This window comes from Pseudopodoces humilis, chromosome 16, assembly GCF_049639895.1.
Source record: "Pseudopodoces humilis isolate 2021_Gansu_Grassland_sample_001 chromosome 16, ASM4963989v1, whole genome shotgun sequence".
Lineage (NCBI taxonomy): Eukaryota > Metazoa > Chordata > Aves > Passeriformes > Paridae > Pseudopodoces > Pseudopodoces humilis.
The window spans coordinates 18,010,812-18,025,638 of NC_142215.1; the positions used below are offsets into that span (position 1 = coordinate 18,010,812).

Consider the following 14,827-nt stretch of genomic DNA (forward strand, 5'->3'; position numbering starts at 1 on the left):
AGAGCAGCAGGGCTGCTCTGTGTCACACCTCCACTTTCACCTCTCCTGCAGGCACCAGCAGCAATTTTCCCTCCCTGGGCAAAGCAGCTTTCTTTAGTAGCACGTTACCTGTCAAAGGCTCTTCCCTCAGTGCCTCCTGAAGCACGCAAAACCTTTCTTTTTGGGAACGAGGGGAATGCTCCCTCCTGTGGCAAACACAGCGCCAGCCCCGCTCCCTAGCGTGAGGAGCCCCAAAAGGGGCCTGGCTCCCTCACTCCCTGGACCTACAGAACAAACATCCAGCTGCACCACGCAGGCTGGTGACATTATTTCCTGCCTGCAAGGTCATTCATGGGAGATAACTATGGATTCAGAGATGCGTATACATATGTATGTATTTCTGTAATTCTCCTGTGCTTTGTATATAATAATAAATATATAACCCAGGAACTTAACCAGTGAGGTACCAACAAAGCCATCAAACGAAGCAATTTGTCTCAGACAATTGCCTGAGCTGCCTCTGATGTCGCTGTCTCGCCACTGACAATAAGAGGCTCTTAAGTGTCCTGAAATTGTACTTTGAGCTCCCCAATGCTCTCACCGCCGCCTTCCTTCCTCTCCCTCGAGCTCCTTCCGTGTTTCTCCAGCAAAACACTTTCTTACGCAAATAAACATGCAGGGAGGCACAAAAGGCATTTTGTCTAGGATTTCAACACAACCACGTTTCTCATTCAAATATTCAGCTGTATCCTTCAGAGATCAAAAGCACAGCACTGAAACGAGGCAAAGCACAACTATCCCAAGCCAATAGCTCAAGCTTCCCTTTCATTCCTGTTCTGGCTGAGGAAGCAAATGAGAATTCCATCACTGTGGTGGCTCCCAGGTGTCAGAGGCCAAGGACTCCTGGGCACACAGGTACAGCTCTCTCACACCACCCATCTCTGCAGAGCCCTGTGCTGCCAGTGGTTATTTTAATGGCCATTAAAGCCCTTATGAGCACTGCCTGTACAACCAGCAGTGACCCATGTGCTGGGAGATCTCCAGGGAGGTGCAAGGTGGGTCCAGCACAGCCTGCACCAACTGGAGAAAGCTCACTGCTCCCAGATACCTGGAGTGGGGTCTGCTCCAGGGAAGGGCTGCCCTGTGCTGCACCAGCACCCAGGGAAGCCACAACTCCCTGCACAGCATCCTCCAGCACAACCAGTACTGAGCCATCCCTGCCACCTTCACACAGGGTAGCTATACCAGGAGGAATGGATAAAGTAGTGTAACCCTGACCCAAACCTCAAGCCCCTCCTGCACCCCTGCCTTTCAGCCAGAGATCACACCTGTACTGCACCACAGGCTCAGGTTTATTAACAGGGACCAGCTTCCCTGCACAACCACCTCTGTGACCGCAGCCCATCTCCCATCCCTAACAGCCTTTCCCCATGGGAACATGTTGGGACGACAGGGCTGAGCCCCAGCAGCTGCCCACTGCTCTCCCCACCTTGGTGAGGATGGTGCTCAGCAGGAGCCATGGGCTTGGGCATGTTTACTGTGTAATATATGAACTCATACCAGTTTTATAAGCCCCTCCTGGCTCAAATCACATTGTAATTCTGAACAGTCTTAAACTCATTTAAATCCTAATAAAAACACCGCCCTGCATTTGCATTCGCTGCTTGCAGGTCCCTGCGGCTGCTGTGACAGCGGTTCCTGTGCAATTGGTAATGTTTGGAGGCTGCACACCAGAAACCATCCCTCCCAGGAGGGGTCAGGATGCACACTTAACAGGACAATTAAAAACACAGATGCAATAAATGGACCTCCAGACTGACCCAGATGATTGACAGAGCAGTTGTGTGTTAAAGCTTTCACAGTAACACAGGAAAGCAGCAGCACCAACATGGAAAAATCAGTGTCCCACCTCCTCTGGAATCCCAGAGGAGATTCAGGACACCTATGTGGACACACAGGCACAAGGCACCTGCAGACAGCACCGTAAGTGGCTTTAAAAGAGAACTGGTAATGACTAATGAAGGACCAGCAAACAAACAAGGCTGCAGGTGCTGCAGGAAGTGTGTGCGTGAACCACACAGGTGCCCTGGGCACGTGGGGACAGACCCACCAGGAATATGCCCTGCACAGGATATTCCTCACATATCCCAGTGTGCTGGAGACATGGGGGGTTGCTGCCATAGTTTGGGGGCACATCACACCCTGGGCAGTGGCACTGGGGCTGCATCTCAGCAGATCCTCCACCTGGAGCACATCCTCCACCCCAGCACCACTGGCACAAAGTGCCAGTCTTGCCTTTCCCTCCCAAACAGAGAACAGCTGTGCTCCAGCTGGCCAGAGGATGCAGCGAGGGGCTGGCTGATGCCCCATGAGGCCCAGCTCCCCTCACCAAGCCCACACAGCTATCCCACCCCACCACAGGCACAGCAGTGCTGACTCAGGCCCTCCCTATTTTGTCCTTCCCCAGCGCTGCTGCCCCACTGTTCCCTGCTGCACAGCCTCTCACCTCTCCTCCAGGTTCAGCCCTGCTCCCTTCCCATCCCTCCTTGGCACTTGTCCAGTGCTTTATGCCTGCCTGGTTTTGGCAGTGACATTAATAGGCTCCCCTGAAACAGTGAGATTATGAGCTATACCCATCCAGCTACAGAAATACTAATTATTAGTAACTGTATGAGATAAATGGAAATATCAATGATGAAAGTCAATATTATTGCCTTCTTTGTTCCTGTTTGTTTTATTTGTAGATGAAAGGACCACTCAGGCCGTCTCCCCAGGATGTGGCCGGGAGCTGGAACAGCTCCTCTTGGCAAGCTCATCCAGAGCTGTGCTCCGATAAGAAATCATACTGCACACATGCTTGCAAAGGGCTCTCTAAATCAGCAGCCCTCAAAAGCAGGCATTGTCTTTGATTGATTCATAAAACTGGAGCTGCTTCCATTGCCTGCTCCAGAACCAGGCAAGGGAGGATTTAAGGAAGGGAGAAGGTGTAGTGTGGGTGGAAGTGATTAATTGCAGAACATGGCACGGCACTGGGAATGCTCCGTGCTTTGGCTGGGTTTGATGCTCACACCTTCATCCTCCTCCCATGGTGGTTTAGGCACCAAGATGGGAACCAAGGACCCCTTCCAGGCTTTGACAGAGATTCTCAGGCAAGTCCCAGGGCCCTGCTGTGGCCGGGTGAGCACTTAAAACATCAACATGGCCTTACTCAGCAAGTCTGCTCCCTCTGCATGTTCTGAGTCAGAGCTGCTGATTTGGTGACAAGGGACTTTTTTATTTTTTTTAAGCCCTATTAGCCTTGCAGAGCTAACACAGCTAAGAGCAAGTGAATGGGATACTAATTTTGGATCACACCTCACAGCACTGGGAGAGCACTTCCTAGAGCAGCCTGTCTCCACAGGCAAGCCACGTGCTCCCCACAGCCACGGGAGGCAGGACACAGCCAGGAGGGAGCCATGGGGTGCACCAGGGGCTTTATTCTTGTTTCTAGAACACCCTCATACGTCACTAAACTGCCTCCATTCCCTTCCAAGCCCTCAGTCCATCACCAGCAAATATTCACAGGAACAAACAAGCTCTCTGACTCCCAACTCGCCCATCTCCAAGGGTCAATGCAGTGATCACCTCCTGCAAACTATTATTAAAAAATTATTCCTGTGAATAGAAACCATCCCAGTCCGTCAGTGCCAACCAGGACAAACACTCCTGCTGCCTCTCTCCATGTGCAATGAGATCAGGAGAAGTGAAAGCCTTGCAGGAGTAATTAGAACACTCTTTAAAAAGCAGTCAAGCCTATACTAAATATTTCATGGAAGGTAATTTTATTTTCAAAAAGCTGCTTTAAAACCCCTCCTTGCCCCTTGGTGCATGTCAGGGTGCAATTAAGCAGAAAGTATCAACGCATAAACCCAAAGAAACAAACTGCCACGCACCCCCACCTCCGCTCTCGCTTCTTCCCTGTAGTTAACATTGATGTGACATCCCAAAGCTGTGTGTGCACACGATATAATCTCCCACCCCAAGACAAGAGAGAGCTGCCTCAACTGCTAGAAAACCTCAGAAGCCTCCCAGTCTCACCAACACAGTGCCCAGATTCCTGCCACAAAATGCTCCTGGTGGTCCCCACCAAAGCTCACAGGTACTGGAAAGCCCCTGAGCATCAGGCACTCTGCATAAAATCCCACCAGCAGGCTCTGCAGAGCTGCTGGACCATGATGGTGGCATCCACCAAATGCACTCATGGTGCCACCCTTGGGCAGGGCAGCCTGGCTCCCTGCCTGGCTTGGTAGATTTTGTCAGTATTAATAATTATTTTTATCAACAGAAAAATATCTTAATAGCTTTGTCTGCCCTTGGAGAGGTTTGAGAAGAAAACTGTTTTAAGCCAGAGAGCCAGGTGGGAACCAGATAAGGCACAGAAAGGAATTCAGGGCTTCCCTTGGCCCTACTGTACCGCCTACTTGGTGAAGTAGCCAACCTTCCAAAAGAGACCACAGACACCTCTCCCCCTGTGACATTCCTTCCTCCAGCCCAGTTCTCTCTCTCAGCTCTCCCAGTCACAATGTTCAACCACAGCATTTGGGCCAGCTGAAGACAAGAATGGCCCTGGTGTCCCCACTGTTCCTGGAGAAAGCCCCAACACTGCTGCCACTCCTGCATGTCCTCTCCATCGTGAGGACACCAGGCTTTTGATGTAACCTTGGTGCCAAAAACTTGCTTTTCAATAGTGAAAATCCAAGACATTCCACAGGGGCTTAGTGGAAGCCCTGCTGCAAGTCTGTGGCCACATCACCAGAGCTAGAAACACCACAGAGGACATGGAGAATTTTTTGGGAGCATTTATGGCACATGCAGTCAGAGAGGAAGAGAAACATCCCTCAGAAACCACAGCAGTTCAAAGATCTACTCAGTTTAAACACTAAAAATTAATGCATTAAAAATCTACTCAGGCTCAGAACTAAATAAAGCCTCTGACCACATCATCCAGCCCAAGGTTTGCAGACTCCTTGGGGAGAGGTCTTATGTGCCTACTGGATGCTCAGGCTGGGATCCCTGCTCCCAGCACCACCATCCTGCTTCCCTCCAAGCTTTTGGGCAGGGTGAGAGTCTGTGGGGTGTTTGGGACCCCTGAAAACTGACCACACCCCCCCCCCCGCCTCCATTAGCCCAAATTCCCTAGGAAATAACTTCTTTTCTCAAAGGAAGAAGCAGAAGAAAAACCAAAACCACCTAATTTTCTAAATACTGTTCTTAGAAAAAACCTTCAGTTTTTGCCAAGAGCACTGAAAGAAAATACCCAAATCCAAACACAGAGCAAATGGTTCTTGGTGCTTACATTTTCAGGAGGACTTTAACCAGCAGGATCATTTCCCAGCAGAATTTTGTTTTAAGAGACAATCACTAAAAATAAATGCACTTCAGAGCTTGCTGTTGAAAAGGTTTTTTCACAGAAAACTGCTATTTCCATGGTCCCTGTACTTGCTTTGTCAGCCCTGACACGGTGGGAGCTCCTTCTCGGAGCATCCTTCACACACAGCTTCTCCCAAGGTCCAATCCACCCAGAGCACTTGTGGGAGCAGGGAAGGACGTCTGGGCTCATTCCTGATTACCATAAAACAGGAAACAGCAACAAGAAGCTACAAATACATCTCTGCAAAGCTGGAAATGCCTCTCCACAGGCTCCTGTCACACAGGAATGCGAGGCAAGGTAAAGACAGGTCCCTTTTTTGCATGCACTGGGTTTAGCCTATGCAGCCTGCTCTTTGCTTTGAGCAAAGAACAACATAAGGGAGAAATTACATATCTGAGTGTGAAAGAGTTCTGCCTCACTGTTTTGGTTCTCTTTTCCCTGAACCAGGCATGGAACACTGCCCCTGGGCAATCCCAAGTGAGCCCCTGTGCTCTACCCCAGGTAGAAGTGCCCCTCCCAGTGCCATCACTCCTGTTGAACAGAAATCCCAGCACAATTCTCCATCTCCTACTACCTTGGACAACATCCAGTTTCAACAAACCCTCCCCACAGCTGTGACAGATGAAAGATGCTTGAATCATCCTAATTTTTTTTTTTTTTCATTAAGAAACCAAACCCTGCTCTTCACAGAGAGATCCTTTTTATTCTCTCTCGAGGACTGACATCCTGGGAAATTGCCTCAACCCAGTCAGCTCTGATGTTTGCTGTCTCACGCATCTCCTGCATCAGGCTGACAGCTCACAGACTTCAGCTGAGGATGGGGATGAGCAGAACAAGCCAAAACCTGCTCCTGCCTCTTTTAACTGTCCCAGCCAGAGCACAGGGAGGAGGCTGAGCCGGGGAGAGCGTGCAGAAGCTGTGCAACGAGAATAGAGACATCACGAAAACCATTGCTTGTGAGGACCCTCTCGCCCGCCCTCTCCTGGAAGATGAAACCACTCCTGCCCAGCATTCCCAGGCTGCAGTGTCTGGCTGTCCACGCTGAATCCCCCCATGTGGGCAGCGTTTGTCCCTTCCTGATGGTAACATGAGCTGGAGCAAACCCTCCAAAGCAGAGCTACACAGTCCCATCACAAAGGCGTTTCTCCAAAGTACCACCATCCAAATATTCACCTTAGAGCCCCCCCCCACCCCATAAAATGCTCCCCCTGTGCAGGCACGATGGACTGACTGAACACTTCCTACCTGGCCCCAGATCCTAGCTGGAAGTCACATTGCCTCAGTCACACCAAGAGGGCTGGGAAGCCACCCGAGACTAAGGGGGAAGGAAAAGGCATTTTTACCATGCTTTTGGCAATGGAAACCAGTCCAGCCCTGGACTCAACACAACAAACACATGTGATCATCACATACACCAATGCTCCGAGCTCGGATGTGCCTACCTGGGTCAGATGAAGGCAGGGTGCTGGGGGATCAGATGCCAGGTGTGCACTGGGCTTTGGCCTCTCCTCTGCTTTCCACTCATGCACTGTGAGCAAAAGGAAACCAAAATTAGGGCTGTAAACCTGGCATTTGAGAGGCGAGCAGGAGAGAAATTAAAAAGCTGTGAATGCTTTTCCCTCTCTTCCTCCCAAAACTGAGCTCAGGCAAGCTCAATCTTCATCCAAGCTGATATTTAAAAGTTATAAATCAGGCTGTTACAGACAGAAAAACACAACTACCAAAATTTAGTGGCCCTGCTGCTGGAAGGCCCAAAATGAACTGCTTAAGAGAACCATTTTCCCACGGAAATAGAGCAGGTCTGTACTTAGTAAAGCATTGATCTGCTGACAGCTACCAGGACAGATCTGGGCCAGAGCACTTGGGAATCATTTGCAGTGATCTCTGAAGAAGCACATGCATGCAAAACCCCTTGGAAAAACACTGTTGTAAGGCACTGCTGCAGCTGATTACGAGCCTAGATTTCACTCACTGGTCAGCACAGGCTTACACCTTCTCTGTAAGCCTCCCCAGGCAGCTCAGTCCCTGGCTGCATTCGTGTATCCCAGCCAAATGCTTCACAGAGGACAGGAATCACAAAACACCACCAAAGCACTGAGCTGCAAAAGCCTCTCATGGCTCAGGACCCCAGCAATGAGGCACGAGGCTCAAACTGGGGACATTGCACTCCATGGACCCAGGGGGCTCGAGGGCTCTCCCATAGATGTACTGGGCTTTGGAGATGCTGTGTTACAGCCAGGGTCAGCCCAGAACACTGCCACAAGTCCTGGGCATAGGACTGCCCCGGGCTGAGCCCTTAGAGATGCCAGGAGCTCAGTACAGCTGAGGGATGCACAGGCTCCCCCACCAATTTACCCAACCTGAGGTTCCCTCCCTCTGCCACCACAGCCCAGGCATGTGCTAGAGATAGAAGCACTCAGCTGCAACCCTCCTGCAGGTGTGGAAAGAAGTGCCCCACATTCACCATTTCCCATCAAAAATTTTGCTGTTTCTGGAGGCAAGGTCAAAGCAGGGGGATGTATTCCTCCTTTGTTGCCATAAAAAGCCATTCCTCTGAATCCTGAGCCACGCCACAAACAAGGGGCAGAGAGGAGCCTCAAGGAGGTATAAACACTGCTGGAGGGGCTCCAGTCCCACAGTGGACTCCATCTGTCTTCCCAGCACATGGACACAGTGTTGGGCTGGCCAGGAGCCTCTCCCTTTCCCACCAGCCTTCCTGAAGCAGTTATCACCCAAGGTAACCCAAGAAAACCTAAAGCATCTGATTTCCAGAGGTGTTGAGTGCTCTTGGCTCTCACTGGCTTCAAACCCAGGTGTTGCTGCCCCAGCCCTTGGGTAATTCTCACCATCACAGGGCCCCCCAGCAGCAGATGACTTGGCAGACAGGTGGGCAGGGAGGGCACAGATGAGGGGGATGTGGTGCTTGCTCACCTGCCCAGCCCCCTTATGCACACAGCTCCTGCACATACAGGATCTGTACCACCAATTAATGGTTCCTTGATATTTTGGGGAGTTATTCCTGTTACTGTCTACTCTTCCTTAGGAACTCATACATGAGCAGATCTCACAACAATCCCCAAAGCTACCAAAAAAAGTCTGTGTCAAAACTGGGAGCACAAATGCCTCTACTTTAGGGGAACAGAACCTGCCCAATCATGCTTCAGAGGACATCTGAGGTCCTAATATTGCTCAAGATCCTGCAGAAGGCATTAGAAAAATGGGAAATTACTTATTTGGTTTATTTTTTGCTTTCACACATCACTTATTTTAAAAGACTAAAAACATGTTTTTGAGTTTAACATATTTAAATGGCTCAAAATCTGTTCAGCAAGGATGGAAAACAACTCTCCCACCCCAAACTTCTTGTGGGCTGGGACCTGCTTTTCAATCTTCCACCCACAGCAAATATTTCAAATCCATTTTTAAACTGAAAGGCTGGGGACACATCGGGGAGAGGACCTGTGTGGGGGGACACTGCCACTGCTCTCCTCATCATCACCCCAAGCACCCCTTACCTAGAGTCACTCAGGGACACCTGGCCAAGGGATCAGCTGGGAACAGGGGACAATACAGGCATCCATGTGTGGGGAAGACCATCCAGAGAAGATAAAATGAAAAGCTTTCCTTCCTCCTCCTCCTCCATCAGCAGCTTTCCACAAGGAGGATCAATGCAGCCCACTGTAACTGCACCGTTGTTCCATTTTTAATTAATGAAAGAAAAAACTAATCATTGAATTAAACTTCTCATTACTCCAGCTGAATACCCTCTAAGTAAATTTAATTACTGTACGAATCGGGTTTCTCCCTGCCTGTTTCATTAGCTACTGATAAAGATGGAGGGAGGGGGGAAAAGAGGGAGAAATGAAAACAGAAAGAGAACAGAAGGTAGGAACACTAAATGCAAACCCAGAACCACATGATTCAGGAGGTTTCGGGAACTTCCAGTAAGGGCCTGGGGAAAGACTCTCCCAAAGCAGGGTGGAAGGATTCCCTGTGGGGGGGGGGTAAACCCACAGGGACAAGGTTCTACCACCCTCTCTGCAGCATTGCCACTCACACCCTGGGCTCATGGTCACCTGTAAAACAGCCAACAGAGCTGTGGGCACAACCAGCTCCCCTCCAAACAAGGGCAGACACAGATTTCAGACCTGCAGCAACCCTGATCCCTTCTGATCTCACGTACCTCTGAACAGCCAGTTTTTTTCCTCTGCAACAAAGGCAGCAACCCTACAACATTCAGCAGGGAGCCAGTGCTGACAGAAGCATGGGAGCACATGTGAACAGATCTCAAACACCTGATGTCCCACCACGCTCCCAGACACCTGCCTAGAATGCTGTGTTTGAAGCCTTCCTGCTGGAGTGGGAGTCCTGCACACCCAGGCTGTGGGGAGCCAGGATGTGCCAGCAGCACACTCCTCCCAGGAAATCAACCCAGGATGCCTTCCCCCACTCCCTCCGTGTTGCTGCACAGATTTTGTTTATGGCATGATTTTGGAGCTCTCCTATTCTCCTTCTATAATTCAGCCCTCCATTCCTCCTTCCTAACAAAGGGCATGAGCCAGCACAGCCCTATTCCAAGGAGTCCAGCAGCCCCCACCAAGCACAGCCCCCTTCCAACACTTGCCTCCACATCAGCAGTTCTATGTGACTGGATAGGGTCACATTTGGAATAGACTGGGGGTGGAGAGGGTGTGGTAAATGAAAATCACAGCTGTTTTCTCCGACTGGGTAATTTCAGTTGAGCTGGGTGGTGGAAGTGCTACCCAGGTGCCAGCCACAACGGGATTTGGGACATATGAGTCAGATCACCTCCTCCTTGCCATTAGGAGGCCAAGAGGAGCCTATGCAGCTTCTCCTGCAGCCCCACAGGGAAGGTCTTTTTCTCCCCCCCCAGTCCCTTCCTTCTCTCCTCCATCCCCAGAGTGGTTTCTCCTGTTCAAAGAGAGCTACAGAAAAGGTTCTGGGCAGACCAGAAGGTCCCTTCTGCACCACATTTATCTGCCCAAACTGGGCTTTCCCAAACACCAGATGGGGAAAACAGATAACAGGCACAGATGCTGCTCTGCAGAGAGGGAATGGCACTGGGCGAGACCCAGCACACACCTCTGGCACCCAGCACAGGTCTGGGCACTGGGGCCACCCCCACAGCCTGGGAGGATGCTGACTCCAGGTGGGCTCAGCACAGCACGCTCTCCTCTCGAGCACAAGCTTTCTGCCGTAGCTAAAACTGGCTCCCACAGGCTCCTGCCATCACCAAAGTCATTGGTACAACATGTTCTGCCACCACAGGCTCTTCCCAAACTCCCACTCAAAAACCCCCAACGCTGCGTGCTATGGGCCCCACAGCTCCCACTCCTTCACACACTCGTCTTTTGTCCTGGTGATTAAACAGAGAAAAGAAAGTAATTCAGGATGACCAAAGTAATTTTTTTTATTTGCCAAATTTTAAAGCTCCAGTAATAATCTGGGGCTGAATGAAACATTTTGTTTGGGCTGAAGTGAAGCTTTCATTTTGTTTGTAGGTGGCTTCCCCCCACACTGGAAAGAAAAAAAAACCTAGAAAAAATTCAAAATGAAATGTCATCTTGAAACAGATGGCTGAAAGGTTTCATTTTGAAAATGTCAAAATCAAACTTTTCAGTGTTTCACTTTTTTTTTTTCCCCCAGCCAAAGCCTCTTGCTAAATACAACCTGAATTCGTGAGCTGAGTTTGTTGACTGAAACCTGAATTTTTTTGGTGCATAAGCTGTTCCCTCAGAGCATGTTTTTGCAGGCTGGCACACGCACTCCACACTGTGACCCTGCTGCAGCCGGGGGACACACATGGAGCACATCCCTCCACAGGAAAGCGTCCTGGGAAAGGAAAGCGCAAGGCCAGGACTTACCGTGGCAGCAGCTCTGTGCAGCTCCGCTCTGGGGGCAGAGCCGGCTGCTGCGGCCCCGGGCGCGAGGGACAGGGTGGTCCTGCCTGTCTCATGGGACCCAGCGTGGAGCAGGGGGCACCTGGCTCAGCCCCAGACACACAGCCCTGCAAGACAGGAGGCAGGGGACAATGTGAGGAGGTGCCGAGGGATCTGCCCTCTCCACAAGGGACCGCTCGCCCGCACCACCGGCCCGCGCTCCCTGCAGGAGCCCACCCCACAGCAGAATGGGCTTTGCTCACCTTGCTCCAGGAGGGACAATGTCCACCCCAAAACTGGTCAAAACCAGATCCCAGGGATGAGATCAAACAAGCAGGCTGGTGCTGATCAGATCTTACCAACAGCAAATCTCCCAGCCTCCCATGCCCTGGGTGCCAGTCCCCACAACTGCCTTGTGCCAGCAGCACTGCCGGGTGACTCCATCCCCTCACGCAGATGTCTGGGTGACAATGTGATAATGGAGGGCAACCACACACAAGGCTCCCACTCTCAGCAAGCAGGAATCAGGTTTTGATTGCCAAGTTCAACAGTCCAAGAGTTTTCAAGCACATTGCAGCACCTCTAAATTCTGCCTTGAATTTTGGGCCTCAACACACAGAAGGAAAATGGAAATACTTTAAATCTGCTTTACATTCTCTACCGATTCCCAAAGAGTGACAAGATTCCCATGGTACACTGGCACGAGCACAACAGGCAGATTCACGAGGGTGCTCTCAAAAAAACCACCCCAAAGCTTTAATAAGATACATAATCAGTTATAAAAATCTGATTCATGCTCCACAAGAAGCTGGATAAGGAAATCACATGCCACAAAAGGCTATGAAAGTGGGAATAGACACCTAAACCCAAAATCCACCAGTGTTTGGGATAGAAACTTGTAGGTTTTTGGTTTTTTTTCCCTTTCACCTCTGGTTCAGCTCAGGAGCAGCAGCAGAAATGCAGCAGGACCATCACCCTTCCAGCATGATCACAAACCACAAAATGCTGAGGCTGGTGTCGGAAAACCTGCTTGTAGGAGATCACCAGCCCGATAGCTCCCTGAAAGAGGATTAGATGGAGCTTAGACTAAGCATCTCAACAGTATCAACCCATAAGAAGATGCTCAGCCGTTGCCACTGCTAAGGTAACATGGAGGCGGATTTATCCTCTGAGAGAGAAAATCTTGCTTCTGAGAGCCTCTCTCATCACAGAGAGGGGAATTTGCTGGGTCCTTGGCTCCGTGTTGACAGGGGCAGGGCAGGCAGGAGCCTGCTGGATGGACTCATGTAGAACAAGAGGCAGACTGGCTCCAAACTCAAGCCTCCTCCCAAGTTCAGGGGGCGGCAGTCGGAAATTAAGCCCATCTGTTCCTAAAACATTGCACTAGTGGAGAGGTAAGGAGACTGAGAATCTGAGCTCCAAATTAAAAGCACAGAGAGACAGAGCTGCCTGTGAGGGGAGGAATGCTGTTTTGGGCTCACCACTGCAATGAGCTTGAAGATCTCAGCTAAATCTCTGTGGAGCAAGGAAGGTGCTGCCAGCACCATGTGGGTCCCCTGCATCAGCCCACCCTGGTAAAGAGAGAGATGAGGCAGCTGAAGTGCCCCAAACATCATGGGAAAACTACAAACAAGGGAAGAAGAGATTACGTATTAGGAAGGAATCCTTCCCTCCTGCCTCCTGCCAGAAGGCTCTGGCACAGGTTGCCCAGAGAAGCTGTGGCTGCCCCATCCCTGGAAGTGTCCAAGGCCAGGCTGCACAGGGCTTGGAGTGACCTGGGATAGTGGAAGGTGTCCCTGCCCATGACAGGGGGTTGAGACAAGGTGTCCTTGGAGGTCCCTTCCAACCCAAAACATTCTGTGATTCTATGAAGGGAAACTGAGGCAGGCACCAGGGGTACAAGGAGCTACCACAGCCAAACCAACAACAATTCTGGCCTAGAAAACTGACTTTGTCATATGAAATGGTTTCATAAAGAGTATCAAGGAACCCTTCAGCCAGGTTTCAGGTGCTTGAAAGGAGACACTGCCTTTTTTCCCCCTCCCTCTGAGCCCACTTTCAAGTCTCCTCATTTCTTTTCTACCCCAATCTAAACCAACTCTGCTGTCAAGTCCTTGCATTTCTGCCACATGCACTCAATTTCAAACCAAACCTCCACATTTTCCTCTTCTCCCTTGAAATAATGATGCTAAACCAGGAAATATTTTTTTGCCCTGCTAAAAGCCAGGACAGCAGGGTGTTGGCTGGGAGCAGAGGCATGGGAAGTAGCAGCCAGGTGGGATTCGGAAGTGTTGTCTCCAACGCATCTCTTGGTTCCAGGATGTTCAAAAAGTAATTTTTTTTGCAGATCCTTTTATCCTTGAGAGATGGAAATAACAAAGGAACAGAACTGGATCAGGCATAGGAAGACAGAGGGATATTTAATATCCGATCCTGAGCATCACTCAGGTTACCCAGGGTCAGGGCAGTGCAGGAGACTGATTCCTCCAAGCATCAGAACAGGGCAGGAGTACCTGGTCTCTTCATGCTTCAAGTAGTAAAAACTCAGATTTAGCAAAGAGTATTTATGAGTATTGAGGGGCGGGGGGTGGGGGGGAAATCCATGCCACAGGGAATAACAAGGCTTTCTTGTGGCTGGCAGCTGAACAGAATAAATCTACCCACTGGGTATAAATTGTTTAAGCAAAAAATCCTGCTCAACTGGAATATTTTGCAAGAAAAATAGCAACAAAAAAAGAAAGAGAACTCTGAACCCTCATCATTTCCCTCCTCAAGGTCAGAGCTGTTATCCTCTTTTGTGAAGGAGAAAAAAACACCTTCCACCAGGAAGTTTAGCCAAAATAATTGAAACATTTAGGATGTGAGTGCATTACTGCCTGGACTGACCTGCCCAGCTGGACTAGACTAAACCTCTCTATTTTACAGGGAGTTATCTTTCAAAAGAAAGTGGTGGGGAGGCTGAGGCACCCAGGGTAAAGGAGACATCAGCCCCTGGGACTACAGCAGTCAAGGAAAGCGCTGTGTGTCAGAGCTCAGGATCTAGAGCCTCTCTGGTTATTATGCAGAGGCTGTGCTAAGGTTGCTGCTTTAGTGCACTGCAGGCACTAAATTAAGGGGACATTTACAACCCACAATGCAGAGAAGCAGCTGCTGAAGGTGGCCATGGTGAGTGACTTCACCTCTGGGTGAAAGGCTGTTCAAAAGAAGTCTCAGCCACAAGGAATCGAGATGGGAAAACAAGTCCTTCCATCTGCTCACCGCCCTGCCCAGCAATGCCAGGACATCTCTGGGCACCTGCGGCAAGTGGGGCCCAGGAGCAGCCTGCTCTGCTCAGTGCCAGCCAGGGTCTGAGCATCCCTGTTTGGAGGGGATGCAAAGCACACAAAATACTGAAACTTGACCCAATTAGCAAAGTTCTCGTGCGACAAACTGCACCATCACCACCTGGGCAGCACTCCAAGGGATCTGCTCCCCAAATAAACTCCCAGATCAATCCCTGCCCAGACTCTGCATAACACAGACCAAGAAGGCAGCTGCC

The 14,827-nt window shown here is 50.3% G+C and overlaps 1 protein-coding gene across 6 annotated transcripts in view; it reads right to left on the reverse strand.

Annotated features, from left to right (window-relative positions):
- Positions 1–14,827, reverse strand: part of LINGO1 (leucine rich repeat and Ig domain containing 1) — a 153,077-nt gene that overhangs the window by 52,275 nt on the left and 85,975 nt on the right. For 3 of the 6 annotated variants that reach the window (XM_088063347.1, XM_088063348.1, XM_088063346.1), the window contains 2 exons: positions 11,275–11,417; positions 6,832–6,917 (listed from right to left, as the gene is read on the reverse strand). The gene's annotated coding sequence lies outside the window, so the exon portion shown is untranslated. The remainder of the gene's footprint in view (positions 1–6,831; positions 6,918–11,274; positions 11,418–14,827) is intronic. The other 3 variants (XM_088063349.1, XM_088063350.1, XM_088063351.1) reach the window with 1 other exon arrangement.